The sequence below is a fragment of the Engystomops pustulosus genome, chromosome 3, assembly GCF_040894005.1.
Source record: "Engystomops pustulosus chromosome 3, aEngPut4.maternal, whole genome shotgun sequence".
In the NCBI taxonomy this organism is placed as follows: domain Eukaryota; kingdom Metazoa; phylum Chordata; class Amphibia; order Anura; family Leptodactylidae; genus Engystomops; species Engystomops pustulosus.
The window spans coordinates 129,221,600-129,236,669 of NC_092413.1; the positions used below are offsets into that span (position 1 = coordinate 129,221,600).

Genomic DNA, 15,070 nt, shown 5'->3' on the forward strand with positions numbered 1-15,070 from the left:
GTGTGGACAGTCACAGGACCTGTGTGTGGTCAATCAGTGGCCTCAGCAGGCTCCAGTGACATCACTTGTTTTTTAACTTACACCTGTTCAATTTCATGGGGTTTTCTGGAAATTACAGAACACTCCTTTAAATGTGTATTACATTATATATATATAACTTGTGGTTATTGTTGCAAACAGCTATAGGATCAATAGCCTCTCACTCAGTTCCAAATTCCTACGCTGTACAGAAAAGACGCAACCATGCAAACAGTTCTGTATATGGATGGGAATCTATTACTTTTGGAATAGATATACTAATTTGCTTTAATCATGATGTCATTAAGCTTCTTGAAAGTCAAGCTTGGTGTTAATGGCGTTTCAAGGTAGCAAAAATAGGCATAGTTTTCCTTATCCCATCATGGAAAACATATTTGCATATTTCCCAACATCTTTAGGTCAAATACTTATGAAAAACTCAACTGATGAAGAATCTCAGTTCTCTAAAGATAGTTATTATCCAAAAATGTACTAACACAAATATGTAAGAGTAGCCATATAAACATCCAACAAATTTTTTATCAAAGGTATTGGACTTCATGCATCCTACTACAGATAATGACTTAAAGGCTGTTAACTCTCAATTTACTACATCGTTTTATTATATATGATGTCACGTGGTACTTTCTGACATTAATTTATGACGTCTGTTGATATAGTCTAAGCAACATTTTAGTTGAAAGGTATTTTAATACTATTACTTCAAATTCAAAGTGGTACCTGCCATAGCTCTTCAATTAATTATGTGATCTAATACTTACACAGAATGACCTGTTTATATGTGTGCTGCAGGTACTGTATATCTTCCAAAGGTGGTCCATTATGTCACGGGATCATTGTATTGAAGTTCTGACTAAGTAGTAAATTCCTCAAGCCCGCAACATACTGAAACACATTTGGAAGACACACATTCACTGCACAAGAACATGAGGGTAATAATAATAATTCCTTTATTTATATAGCTACAGAGCTTGTCAAATCAGGCCCTGTCCCAATGAGGCTCACAATCTAATCAACCTATCAGTATGTTTTGGGGTGTGGGAGGAAACTGGAGGAAACCCACACAAACACTTTGCAGATGTTGACCTGAATGGGACTTGAAACCAGGACCCCAGTGCAGTAACGCTGTAGTGCTAATCACTGAGCCACTGCTGCCTGAGGGTAGATGACAAAGCTCTGAGGATACTATTTGGAGACAGGTTTAAGTATTTTTTACATTTTTGTTCATGTGTAGTGGGAACGTGAATATAGCAGTTTATTAAGTTTGACTCTCTATAAGCAATAAATCAAGTATCAAGATGAATGGCTAGAACAGCTAGCACAGGTATTATTTGCTCTTTCATTAATGTAGTATAATAAACCAAACACCAACAGCAGTTGATTATTTTTTTTTATTTGGCTACTCATATGTACCTGGGAGATGTTATGTCCAAATGAAATCATTGAAACTAATATCAGTCTATACAGTATATGGATGCAAAATATAAAAGTAAAGTCCACTATAGGTGTAGTCTGTATGAGGAGAAGCTAGTTAGCTGGAGCAAGTCCCCAAAGCGCCATAATCAACACAGTAATATAAAAGAGTAACTAGCGCTCAGGCTCTTCCAATAAAGTAAGAGATAAAGAAATTCTCGGTCTGAACAGTTTGTATCTCACCATTTCTTGTTGAAAAACAACTCCATTATATACTCCATATATTGTAAGCTAAGATAGTTGGAAAAGTATGTGGGAAAAGTGGGTGAAAATGGGTTCTTTAATACAATACAATACAAAATGGGTTCTTTAATACAATACAATGTTAAGCTGAGGTGAACGGAAAAACGATTCAGATATTGATAATGTTCTGATAAGGTGTCTGTTTATACCAAAAGAATTACCAAAGTATAAATTGAAATCTAATAGGAAGTGCATCTATGAGGTTAAAAAGCCATGATGAATGTTATCAGTGACTGTTGCTGTTAGAGCAACTGTATATGAAGGTGCACAAAGTACCTGTTTTTCTTTCTTCTCACAGTTTTTTGCAATTTTACAATTGATATTTACCCTGATTATTTTCTAATTTGCTACTAGGGCTTCTCCCATATGGTCAACAATGAATTTGTTTGATGTAGCTGCTCTGTCCTGCACAAAGACCATTGTTATATTCCTTTCTGTGCCAATCTGAATTCATAGATAAAAACATGATTGATGCCAAAACACTACTTATTTTAGCTTCATTAAGTTATACATCAATACATTCTTGAGTTGAGTTATTATTTTCTACACAAATAGCTTTGTGAGAAATAAATTGCATTTTGAAATAATAAATTAATAACTTAATCATAAACTATATGGAGATAAGGAAACAGTGTGACAAAAGCTTTTTAGTCGTTTAGTTAGGATTCCACACACGCTCGCTGAATTTTATAGCATTCAGCTGACATACTGTTTTTGGTGTTGTGCATCTGGTTGATTGTTTCAAACAACAAATAAATCTGAAATGTTCTTCCATTTGCATCAGCCCTCTGCACGTTTGTCGAATGCACAACACAGTGCTCACATGTAAATGATGGATCTAAAAGTTAAAAAGAATTAGAAGCTAATGACAACCTGTCACCCTAAAAAGTTCCATAACTTGATGAGTTAAAGAAAGTAATAGAAATGTTATTAAATGTTTAGTAGCAGTAGTTTATCATTATTCGCAGTCATTTCATTTTATTGTGACTGCTCCTAAGATTGTGTATATTTTTCTACAGACCTTTATTTCATTGTGGTTAATAAGTAAACATTAAGAAACAACAGGAACAGAGAGGAAACACTTGAAATTCTGGTGAAAATAGAGATTCTTCGATGGATATGTTCTCAGGAATTTCTAAATAGAAGGTTTTTAATCTTCGTTAGAATTGTAACCTAATTCCCCTAAACTCATATGGCATATGGCTACACACTTTTACTACTATTTCTTGTAATTTGTAATTGCTTTGTAGCTAGTAGAAAGACAATTTGACTTTCATGAACCTCTGGTCAAGTGGTCACCTTTCCGTTACTGCAGTTGAAACACTTCATGTCCATCCAGTATATTCTAAATTACATGATATTGATGCATGAACTAAACTTTTTCAGTCTGCACATAATACATTGGGGCAGATTTATCAAGCAGTCTGAAAGTCAGTATATTTCCAGTTGCCCATGGCAACCAATCACAGCTCAGCTTTCATTTCACCAGTGCTCATGAATATTTTAAAGGGGAGCTGTGATTGGTTGCCATGGGCAATTGGAAATATTCTGACTTTCAGACACTTGATAAATCTGCCCCATTGTCTATGTAACCTTCACATGCATTAAACTGAGTTACCTACTACCAAAATGGATTTGGCGGTGTAATAGAGCATTCACAGTGTCAGTGCCTTGCAGTCTTGTTTCTTCATGCTCCATTATTAATTTAAGGAGAGGCATCCTCAGTCACATGGAGTTGTGTTGGCACTTCAAAACCAGAGATTTTGGTACAGAGGGACCTGTTTTTGACTGATTATAAATAATTTTATATTTGTGAGATAGTTCCACCATGAGTTCTTAAGACAACCTTTTAATTACAAAAAAAACTCTTAGTCTGAAGATAAGTTGCAAGCCTTTTTTTAAATTCTATTATTTCATGGTTTCATAGTTTTCTCTGTTATGTCATGTGCACGCCTTTTACTGTTCCTTGATCCTTTGTATACTTCTCAAACGCACATACTGTATTTGTAAATGTTAATAAGACATTGTCTATGGTATGTTTCTTCCATGTTCAACAAAGCCAATAACAGTAGCCTCTCATTCAAAGATACGTACTTGGATGAGGTGTGTATAGTTTTAAGAAAGGAAGTCAGATGGGCTGCCAATGTAATCGTGCTGCTGCTCCATTCTCTTCTACAAAGGTTGATGATGCAGGAACCCTTATATGTGAATCTATTTCTACAATGATAAAAGACCGGAGAAGGGCTCCTCGTTGGAACCCCAACATTTAGTCACCCTTTTATCCACAGGTTTGAGGATGAAGCATTCCCTTCAGGTCCTATTCCTACACTTGGTTGCCTGTTACTGGTGAACCACCTGTGTAGTATGCGCCCTGATCGAGTCATTGGCCATAGCATGAATAGGGTGTTACAACAACAAACAGCAAAGATAAATGGATGTTTACAGAGTAAAAAAAATTCTACAATCAGAAAATAAAAAAATATATCTTCCCTTTTTTATATGAAAAGAAAGAGTGGAAGATGTGAAGCGTCAAGGGAAGTAACCTCTTTCATAAACAGTTCATAAAGAAAAGACCTCTTGACATTAAAGTGTTTCAAACAAATGGATTGTGCAAGAAGTACCGTGCATGACCTCCATTACCCAGGAGTACAGAAGTTTAAAGTAGATATTGCGTTGCATTATGTTATCAGTGTCAAAAGGCGTCATTGATGGTCACCTCAACTCTTTCAATAAGTACAGTACATCGAACCTCTCTGGAGCATTCAAGCAAGAATGAGATTTTTAAAATAACATTCTTCAGATATGCAGGTAGAGATGATAAAGGACAAATGAAAAAAAAAATAAATGCATGCAAGAATAGATCAAATAATAAACCTTAAAAGAAACATGTATTGTCATAGTTACTGTCAATATAAAAAGTTTTTGGTACACAAATGTAAATATTTATATATAAAGATCTCTACCTCTTATTAAGCAAAATTAACTAGAAACACAGTCTTCAAAAAAATATATGTTGAATGAAATCTACCTCTCGGAGCCTTATTAACTATTTATGCTGCTGGATAGCTCCCACAAATGTGATTACAGATGTATATTAATTACCACAAGTATTTTGGGGGATGGTTCAAGAACTCCTTTGGGCTATAGGTGCTGTGGGTTCTCTGCTGGGAGACAGGAGAAGTGCTTCTGGGAGCGTGTATAAGCACTGAAGCCCAGAAGGTCATCCAAAGTACTTATGCTTTATGTAAATTAAGATAAAAGTTAACTTTATAACAAAATTATAAATCATACCTTTGGGAGCTTCCCAGCAATGTTAATGGTTAATAAAGCTCAAATGTAGTGGTAGATTTACTTTAAAGTGCTGACAGATAATAAGATACTGCAATCATTGCCAAGCACCTTTAGAGTAGAGTTTCCAACAAATTTGTGGCCAGATCAAAGCCCCCATAGAGGTCTATGCCCCCCTCCCTGTCATGGTTCAGTAATCTCTCTATGTCTCACCATACCATGACCAGTCCAGGTAGCCCCCGTTTACAATATGGGACAGCTTTCTATGAACAGCACTCCTCCCTCTTGCAACTGGCCATGTGCTTGCCCAGGTTGTGGCCCGGGCAAGCACATTTTCATGTGTATCCAGCCTCAGCTTGTAAGTAATGCAAATAAACCTCTTTACCTCTTTATTTCGATAATCATACTATGATAGAGAGAGCACCGTGCGCTTGGTTATGATGGAAGCCCCACCCCTTCAGTACAGTCAAGAGGCTTTGGCTATGCTGGTGGACACAATCGTGTATTCACACAGGAAACACTACAACAACAGTGTGGTAACTTCAATTAAAATGTGGATTTAAAGCATTAATCCATACTTACATATGTAGCAGTAGACAGAAAGTCACTTGTAGTGATAAATAACAGCTTCACCCTTATGTAGGACAATAGTTGGGTATATATAGTCCTTATTTATTTGCTCACGGCCATAAAGGTTCATTGCGACGTACCAAAAAAGGCAAAGTACCTGCAGTAGGCAGTACGACGAAGAGCACATCGCGTGATGTTGCAGGGGAACCTCCCCTCTTCCTCAGACATGCTCATATCCACATCCATTTTTCTGTAGAAGAATTGTAACTTTTGGATCCCTTTCCACAAATACTCAGTTTTAATATTTTTAATCACAATATCACTTTGTGTGTATATATTCTACTACTCGTAACATTGCACCTGCAATCCAATTGCTCAGATTATTATATATTATATATATTTATATATATACATTACAAAAAGATACTTAAGTTGCAATTCTCATTAATGTAATCAAAGCTTCCATCTTAATACACCCCCCTCATTTCAGCCTTTTCATAACGACAGTACTTGAGTTTCAACGTAACTCATTTTGTAAAATATTCACATACAGCTCAGCATTGTGACCTGATCCTGATGAAGAATCCGATACTTTTGGCTATGAAACAAACCAATATCATTTATCATCCTCCACCGGACATGACAGTTCCTTGAATTTCTCAATCCATTGGCTGTCTTTTCCCTTAATTCTTTCAGACCCTTTATCACCCATCAAAGTCCAGCCAAGACTTTTGCCTCATTGCTGCAAATCACCTTTTCCCAATCTTTTACTGTCCACTTTCATTATGGTAGTAACATGATTCAGTTTGGTACTTTTCTTGGTTGAACGATTACAATCAATGAGTTGGATGATGGTGATTCTATTTTCTTGGGAAATCTTCATGGCTGCTCCTCAATTTTAGCCAGTGATCTTTCACTTAGAAATCAATCGAATAACACACTATTAGGGAATTTGAGAAAAAGGTTGTTAATTAAAGTACACAAGAAGAAAAGGATTGTTCCACCAACAGGATCAAACAGTAACAATGTAGTTAACAGTTAAATGACTAGAATTTGCATAACTAATAGTTGCAAGTCATATTTATTCATGAGTTGTATCATCAGTGTTTCAAAGTCCTGCAGGAGGAGCAGCTGGTGACAGAAGCAGTGGTGGAAATGGCTGACTGAACAACTTTTACAACACACATTAAATTTGATCTTAGCCAAAAGGTCAAGAAAGTGATGAGCGGGTCCTGACTGCCAAATTCAGGTCCATACAGAATTTGGTGGATTCAGCATGCACATTCCCTGAAGCCAAGCAGGCGACATTTGTGCTCCGCATAAGTGTTTGGGGGAAAAGCGCCAAGCTGGTTTATTGACTGCTAAACAGTGATTGGCCAGGTGAGACATGTGCTGTAAAAGAGCAGGGTCATATGTCCAGACTGAGCTAAGGAGAGGTTGCTGCTTGTCGTGGGGTCAGTCAGACAGGCATGGACTTCTGACATATCAATGAGAGCCCTTTACAGAACAGGAGAATTCTGTGGTTAAGGACAGGTGGAAATCTGAAATAAGCTCCTCTCTGCCTAATGCCCCTCCCCTGCATTCCAAGATGAGCTCACACACACACACACAGAGACTTCCTGCTGGCAAACAGCAGCGAGTAGAGACTTACTCTACAGCTGCAAACAGATAATGGGGGTCATTTACTAAGCGCCCAATGTCTTTATCCAGGGGAGGGAGGCACAGCAGAACTGACAGTGTATGTTATGGCTAAGATAGAAGAGCTAAGAATGTCATTTCTCAGAGCTGTGTGTTATATGCATATCATGAATCTCATCATCTCTCATCTATGATCTGTCTCATCTCTTTCTATGTGTCAGATACTAGAGAATTCTTATAAGCTAAATGAAAGTGTATATAATCATTTACCCTGATAATCTAACCATATTGTCAGCACACAGCATCTCATAGCACAGAGGAATCATGAAGTGTCTGCTTACAAAGACCCTGTCCAAACTCTGGAATTTTACAATGACCATCACTGAATGGTGGGGGCTAAATAAAGCAGCAATAAAACTGAGGAAAATTGTAAAGTAATTGGTTATAAATTATCTTTTTTTGTAAACATGACTAGGGGATTGAAATTTGAGAATTTTTTTCATGGGCAAACCCCTTTAATCCTCTCTAAGAATAACTATTTCTGAACACTCATCTTTAACCACAGTGAGATTAAGGATTTTTGGTTTTCACATTGCTTCTTTTAATGCTCTGAGTAGAGATGGGCAAATTGATTCAAACAAAGTGGAATTTGTTTCGAATTTCAGGAAAACTGTGGTTTGGCATGAATCCAAAGTTTACGCTGATTCGTGGGAACAAATTTTTTTCCCCTTTATAAGCTAAATGGCCGTGAGCACAACGTGTTACATGGGGGAGTGAACTCTGGGAAGAAGATAGGAACACCCTCGATCACATGTGCAGACATGTAAGCCAATCAGCGACCAGCAGGCTTATGTGATGTCACAGCCCAATCAAAACAGACGGCCATTTGCAATCCATTATTTTACACTGCATGTGCTGTCTCCAGCTTCTAGCTGCTTGTACTCAGTAGCTGATGGCAGTGATTTTTGCTCAAAGTCCAGGGTGTCCGTTTTGGGGGATCTGTATACCCCAAATTTCAATTATTTTTTGTCGCTAAAGTAGATATCAAGAAATCTGTGTCAAATCCACATAGTTGATAGAGTGTTTTTTTCTCAAAGTCCAGGGTGTCAGTTATTGGGTTCTGTTTTCCCCAAATTTCAATTCTTTTTTGTTGCTAAAGTTGATATCAAGAAATCTGTGTCAAATCAACATAGTTGGTGGAGTGATTTTTTCTCAATGTCCAGGGTGTCCGTTTTTGGGGTTCAGTATTCCCCAAATTTCAATTCTTTTTTGTTGCTAAAGTTAATATCAAGAAATCCCTGTCAAATCCACATAGTTGCAATAGCGATTTTTGCTCTGAAGTCCAGGGTGTCCGTTTTTGGGGTTCTGTATTCCACAAATTTCAATTCATTTTTGTTGATAAAGTCGATATCAAGAAATCCCTGTCAAATCCACATAGTTGATGAAGTGATTTTTTTCTCAATGTCCAGGGTGTCAGTTTTTGGCATTCTGTATTCCCCAATTTTCAATTTTTTTTGTTGCTAAAATAGATATCAAGAGATCTGTGTCAAATCAACATAGTTGATTTACTAATATGTCAGACAGAGAGATGGCAGGTGGAGTAGGCACAGGTCGCAGCACAGTAAGGGGACGTCCCAGCAGGGATGACTCTGTGAGGCCAGAAATGCCGGTGAACAAAGGTCCTCCATTGGTTGACTAGGTTATCCACTTCCTCCTAAATGACATCTGACAACCCCAGCCAAGAGTCCATGGGTTTGTTAGATATAACCCTTAGTTGGCATGGCCCAGGAGCATGTTAGCGGCATACTGAGACCGCTGAGGAGAATAGCAGTGACAGGGAAACACAAATCGATGATGATATAGCCGGTCTTACTTGGGCGCCGGGTGAAGCAAGGGCTTCATCATCATCATCGGGGAGAAGAGGGTATCAGCTTGCACGTCAGGCAGCGAAGCAGGCAGCAAGTCAATACTGTGGTCGTTAGTCAGCTGGTGGCAGCAGTGCGAGGACGGGAGCCAAACAGCCCCGGGGTACAAAACTCGCTTCGCAGGTCCAAGTAAGTAGTGGCACAGGGGTTCAGGGAGGCAGCGGCGTTATTAGTCACAGTGTTGGCAGGAAAATCACCAACTCGGCGGTTTGGCAGTTTTTTGTTAAGACAACAGAGGAGCCGAACGTGTGTATAGGTAGAATCTGCAGGCAGAAAGTGAAGCATGGCCAGGGAGCTAATGTTGGCACCACAGCCCTCCATCAACACATGCTGCATCACCATCCAATGGCCTGGGAGAAATATTTCTCAGATGTGGTGGTCCATCCTGCCGCCCCAGCAACAGTAGCAGCACCTAGTGGCACACATGCTATTTTAGCCAGTCAAGGCTCCAGCACCTCTGTCGAAGGGAGCTGTTTGTCTTTGACAAGATCTTTTGGTCCACATGCTCCTGCTGCTCGCCCGCATGGCACCAGCAATCATTGAAGGCGATTCCAAAGAGACAACTGTATGCGTCCAGCGATCCTAAGGTTCAGAAGCTGAATGTGTTCATTACCAAGTTGTTGGTACTGCAGTCCCTCCCTTTCCAAGTCGTGGACTCTGCACCCTTCAAAGAACTAATGGCTTGTGCCAAACTGGGTGGAGAGTTCCAAGCCGAAATTCCTTTTCCAAAAAGACAGTACCAGCCCTTCACAAATATGTAGAACAGAAGTTTATCGGTTTCTTCCAAGGTGTACGGCAGCGTGGATGTGTGGAGCTGTATCTACGGTCAGGACCAGTACATACTCTTTATGGCCCACTAGATGAATGTGCTTCCCACTCAGCTCCAACCACTCCAACAACTTGAACAGGAAACGCCTCTTTCTCCTCCACGTTGTCAAACTGCTGCTCCTGCACCAATGTCTGCCTCCTCCTCCTCCTACTCCACCACCACGTCAGCCTCCACAAGTCTCTGTGCTGCTCCATCATACCACATGTGTGGGGCACAGCGGTGTCACACAGTTCTACACCTGGTTTCCCTGGGTGAAGTCACACAGGGGAGGAACTGCTCTGTGTCATGCAAGAAGATATCAATGTGTGGCTTTCTCCCCGACAACTGCAAATCGGAACCATGGTGAAAGACAATGGGAGGAACATGGAGCTGCACTGCACCGAGGAGGGATGGTCCATGCGCCCTGAATGGTGCACGTGTTCAATCTGGTTGTCAAAAGGTTTCTGAAGTCTTCCACCCATCTGCAAGACATTCTAAAAATGGCCAGGAAACTGTGCATGCACTTCATCCATTCTTACAAAGCCAAGAACACCCTCGAGTTGCAGCGGCTGAACGGTCTCCCGCAACATAGGCTGATATACAATGTTTCGTTACCCGTTTGCATTCCAGCCTCCATATGTTTGACCGTCTGTATGAACAGAGAAAAGCCATTAATGATTTTTTGATGATGCAAGCGCACAGGAGTACTCCCCTGTGTAACTTTGATGTCAGCCACTGGCAGCTCATGTGTGACACCTGCCGTTTGCTCAAGCCCTTTGAAGAGGCCGTGTTATTTGTCAGTTGCCAGGACTATGGGATGAATAACATAATTCCACTGCTTCATGTCCTGGAACAGATGCTGCAAAATCTGTCTGGTCAGGGCACTGGAGAAGTGGAGACTACATCTCATGGCCACATTAGCCTAGTGTGGGCTGAAGTGGAGGAGGAGGAGGACATTGGAACACACCAACCAGAATCTGGTAAAATTAGTGGTTTTTCTGACAGGAGAGGAGGGGCATGTGCATCCGGAGGAGGTAGAAGATGAGGCAGATGACCCAGAAGCACCGTGGAAGTATACAGTGGAGATGGAGGCCGGGAGTCCCTCAGAGTCACTTAAGTAGATGGCCCGCAACATATATCTTTGCCTAACTAGTGACAGACAAATAGTCAACATCTGGCATAGAGATGAGTTTTGGCTCTCCGCCCTCTTGGACTCTTGCTACTGGTCAAATATGCTTGCCTTTTTTCCGGCTGCCGAGAGGAAGGAAAATCTGGCGTACTATAGAGAAATACTGTGCAGACAGTTCGCCACTGCCTATGTGCAAAATTTTCCATCCTCTGTCAGGTCTGACCAGGAGTTTCCTGACAGTCATCGCTCACATACTACTGCCACGGCTGCAGTGGGGAGATGGGGGGGTAGGAGCAGTACCAGCTCCACCAGCAGCAGCTTAAGTCTGCCTACTGGGACACCACTTTACCACCTCAGGATCCCCTGGACTACTGGGCAGCCAAACTTGATGTGTGGCTGCAACTTGTGGAGTTTGCAGTACAGAAGCTGTCCTGCCCGGCCAGTAGTGTGGCAACAGAGCGGGTGTTCAGTGCAGCAGGAGTCATGGTTACCCCAAGGAGAACCCGCTTGTCCACCCATAATGTGGAGAGACTGACCTTTGTTAAGATGAATCAGGCGTGGATCGACCAGGATTTCAACAAACCAATGCAATATGCATCAATTTAGATCAGCCATGACGCCTCCCCCAAACATTGAGAAATGAGTCTGGATTCTAACCACCTGCCTCAGCCACTATGCTGATGATGCCACCTGCCTGATGCCACACATCTGCTGCCAGTTGCTCCATCTACCTCCCATCATCTTTACCAGGGACTGGAATTGCCACCCACCTCCACAGTCTGTTATTGTGCCACACTGTGGCCTACCAGGTTTCTGCCACCACCAGAGTATGTATTTCATTGTGCCACTCTCTGGCCTCATGCTGCTGCTACTGCTGCCACCCACCTAACACACTGTAATTGTGCCACTCTCTGACCTCCTGTTGCTGCCACCTCCAGAATTTGTCATTGTGCCACTCTCTTACCTCCTGCTGCTACCGCCACCTCCACACTCTGTCATTCTGCCACTCTGAGGCCTACTCATGCTGCTGTCAACTGGCCGGTGTCTCCCTTGAACAGCCTGTGATTCCCATAATGCTGTTTTCACCCGCCACTCTTTGACGTTGTCACTATGTTTGCTTTTCCCCTTCATTTCATCTGTCACAAGGAATTAAAAGCTTCAGGATTGATAGCCCAAAGCAGGAGTGGATACAGAACACAGAGCAGATGCAAATATCCCATTTACTGGTCATCTCTGTTTTGGATCAACTCCTGTTAGTTTTTGGCTTCAGCAATCCTGATAGATTATTGACCAATTGAAAGCGGACACTGATGGATGAAAAGAAGGGCAAAATCATCAGTGACGTCAATGCAAAATTACTTCCGACACCCTCTCCACTCTTTTGGCGGTTTCTACATGTATCCGCTTTTAACAGAACAGGTTCTGTCGTAATATATGGAATCATCTGATGTCAGTGTACAAAGAGTGCACTCTTTGATGTTATAGTGGGATCTTGGCCCTTAGCTCAGTCCTTTCAAGCTGGCACAGACGTTACCTTGACAGGCTGCGCTCCCACTTCGCTTATTTGGTGGAGTTGGCCTCTGTAAGTGCCCATGGAATTGAAGAGTGAATCGATTCTAAGAGCGGCGGCTGTCATGTGCGTGTCATACTAAAACACAGCATTGTTTTAAGACCAAACCAGGCTCCCCATGCATATTTGAGTATGACACAATGTTCTACCTAGAGGCCCTCTGCAGCCAGGAAATACCTGTTTTTAACGTGATTCACCATAATTCGATTTGGGTCAAATCAAATTTTGTCTGAAAATTTGGCAAACCCGGCGAATAAAATTTTTGAAAAATTCGCCCATCTCTAGCTCTGAGATTACCTGGGTCTAAACACAGAGAGCACCTTCAACCACAGCTCCTTTAAAGGGATATTCCTTTGAAGACCAGACAACATGGAAACCGTAAATCAGAAGTCTAGGGTCAGGCAGGACAGAGGGTCTGAATAACCAGAGAAACTTTAACTGCAATGACATTAGCAGCAGTTTTTAATAAATTATTTTATTTTATTGCACAACATTTTTCTTAAAACTTTTATTTAGCCTATGGTAACGTTAATATCTAGAATGACAGTTCATCTTCAAGTAACAATAAATTGTGTGACCTTCAGATTTGCCAAAGACTTTTTTTTATGGTAAAAGTTTTAACACTCCCTCCCAGCAAAAATGATCAGTAATGAGCTAGAAAGTTGAAAAGTTGCAGTATAATTAAAATAGAAAACAATGGGGCAGATTTACTTACCCGGTCCATTTGCGATCCAGCAGCGCGTTCACTGCGGTGGATTCGGGTCCAGCTGGGATTCACTAAGGCAGTTCCTCCGACGTCCACCAGGTGTCGCTGCTGCGCTGAAGTCCGCCGAGGCCCGTCTGAATGCACTGAAGTTCACCAGCCTATTCCTGGTAAAGGTAAGTGCGAATCCTGCAGCCCTTTTTTTTTTTAATGCGGCAGTTTCTCCGAATCTGTCGGATTTCCGTTTGGCCACGCCCCCAATTTCCTTCGCGTGCATGCACGCGCCGATGCACCACAATCCGATCACGTGCGCCAAAATCCCAGGGCAATTCAGGGAAAATCGCCGCAAATCAGAAATATTTTGGTAACACGTTGGGAAACCGCAAATCGGGCACTTAGTAAATGACCCCCAATGAATTATCTCACCATGGCATGATAAATGTGTGGTAAAAAGGGAATGAAAAATGATGACAAGAATCTTTGTGTTACTTGTCCTTTAAGAAACAATTTCCAGCTTCAGATCACTGCTAAGACCCTAAAGATAGTGTAATACTTATTTATAGAGTTTCAGTGACAGTGATGGATTAGGATGGATTTAATTTGTGGATCAGTATGAAAGGGTAAATAGGCAGTAGATGTCTCAAGACATAAAATATACAAGGAACAATAAGTACGGTGTGAGACCTCTAGGACTACCAGATTATAAGGACAGCTGCAGCTACATATCCATGCTTCATATTTATTTCATGTTACTGTCACTGAATAGAAAATTGAATTTCACTGCAAAAAGATGAAGGATTTACTTCAATTTATTATGTTTTAACATTATATTTTACATTCTACCTTTTCAGAATAAAATAGATGCTATGTTTCTTATAAATCACACAACTTGTGCTGCAATAAGAATTTTTTTTAGTACACATAAACCCACTGGGGCACATTTATTAATGGCTTTGCACCTTTTTTGTCGGGCAATACCAGGGTTTTGCCTGTTCTTACAGAATTACAGATTGTCAGTGTCACAAATATATAATAAACACAGTGGTACCAGAGTAATTGTATAAAGCAGAGGTCCCCAACCTTTTTTGCACCAGGGACCGGCTTTAAGCTAGACCAGTTTTCCATGGCCCGGTGGGGGTGGGGGCGGGGCTTTGGTCATATGGGGTGGGGTTATGGAGGGGTGGAGCTTATAATATCAGATATCAGGGAGTGTCCGGACCAGATCCATCATATCGGTTTGGTGTAAAAATAAAGCAATACAAAATGCATACAGCATATCGCCATGTAGTATAAAATGCATACAGCATATCGCCATGTAGTATAAAATGCATACAGCGTATCGCCATGTAGTATAAAATGCATACAGCGTATCGCCATGTAGTATAAAATGCATACAGCGTATCGCCATGTAGTATAAAATGCATACAGCGTATCGCCATGTAGTATAAAATGCATACAGCGTATCGCCATGTAGTATAAAATGCATACAGCGTATCGCCATGTAGTATAAAATGCATACAGCGTATCGCCATGTAGTATAAAATGCATACAGCGTATCGCCATGTAGTATAAAATGCATACAGCGTATCGCCATGTAGTATAAAATGCATCCAGAATACCGCCATGTAGTATAAAATGCATCCAGAATACCGCCATGTAGTATAGAATGCATCCAGCGTGCCAC

General features: G+C 40.9%; 1 protein-coding gene across 4 annotated transcripts in view; it reads left to right on the forward strand.

The window, feature by feature from the left end:
- IMPG1 (interphotoreceptor matrix proteoglycan 1) overlaps positions 1 to 15,070 on the forward strand; it is a 236,679-nt gene that overhangs the window by 131,099 nt on the left and 90,510 nt on the right. The window lies entirely within an intron of this gene.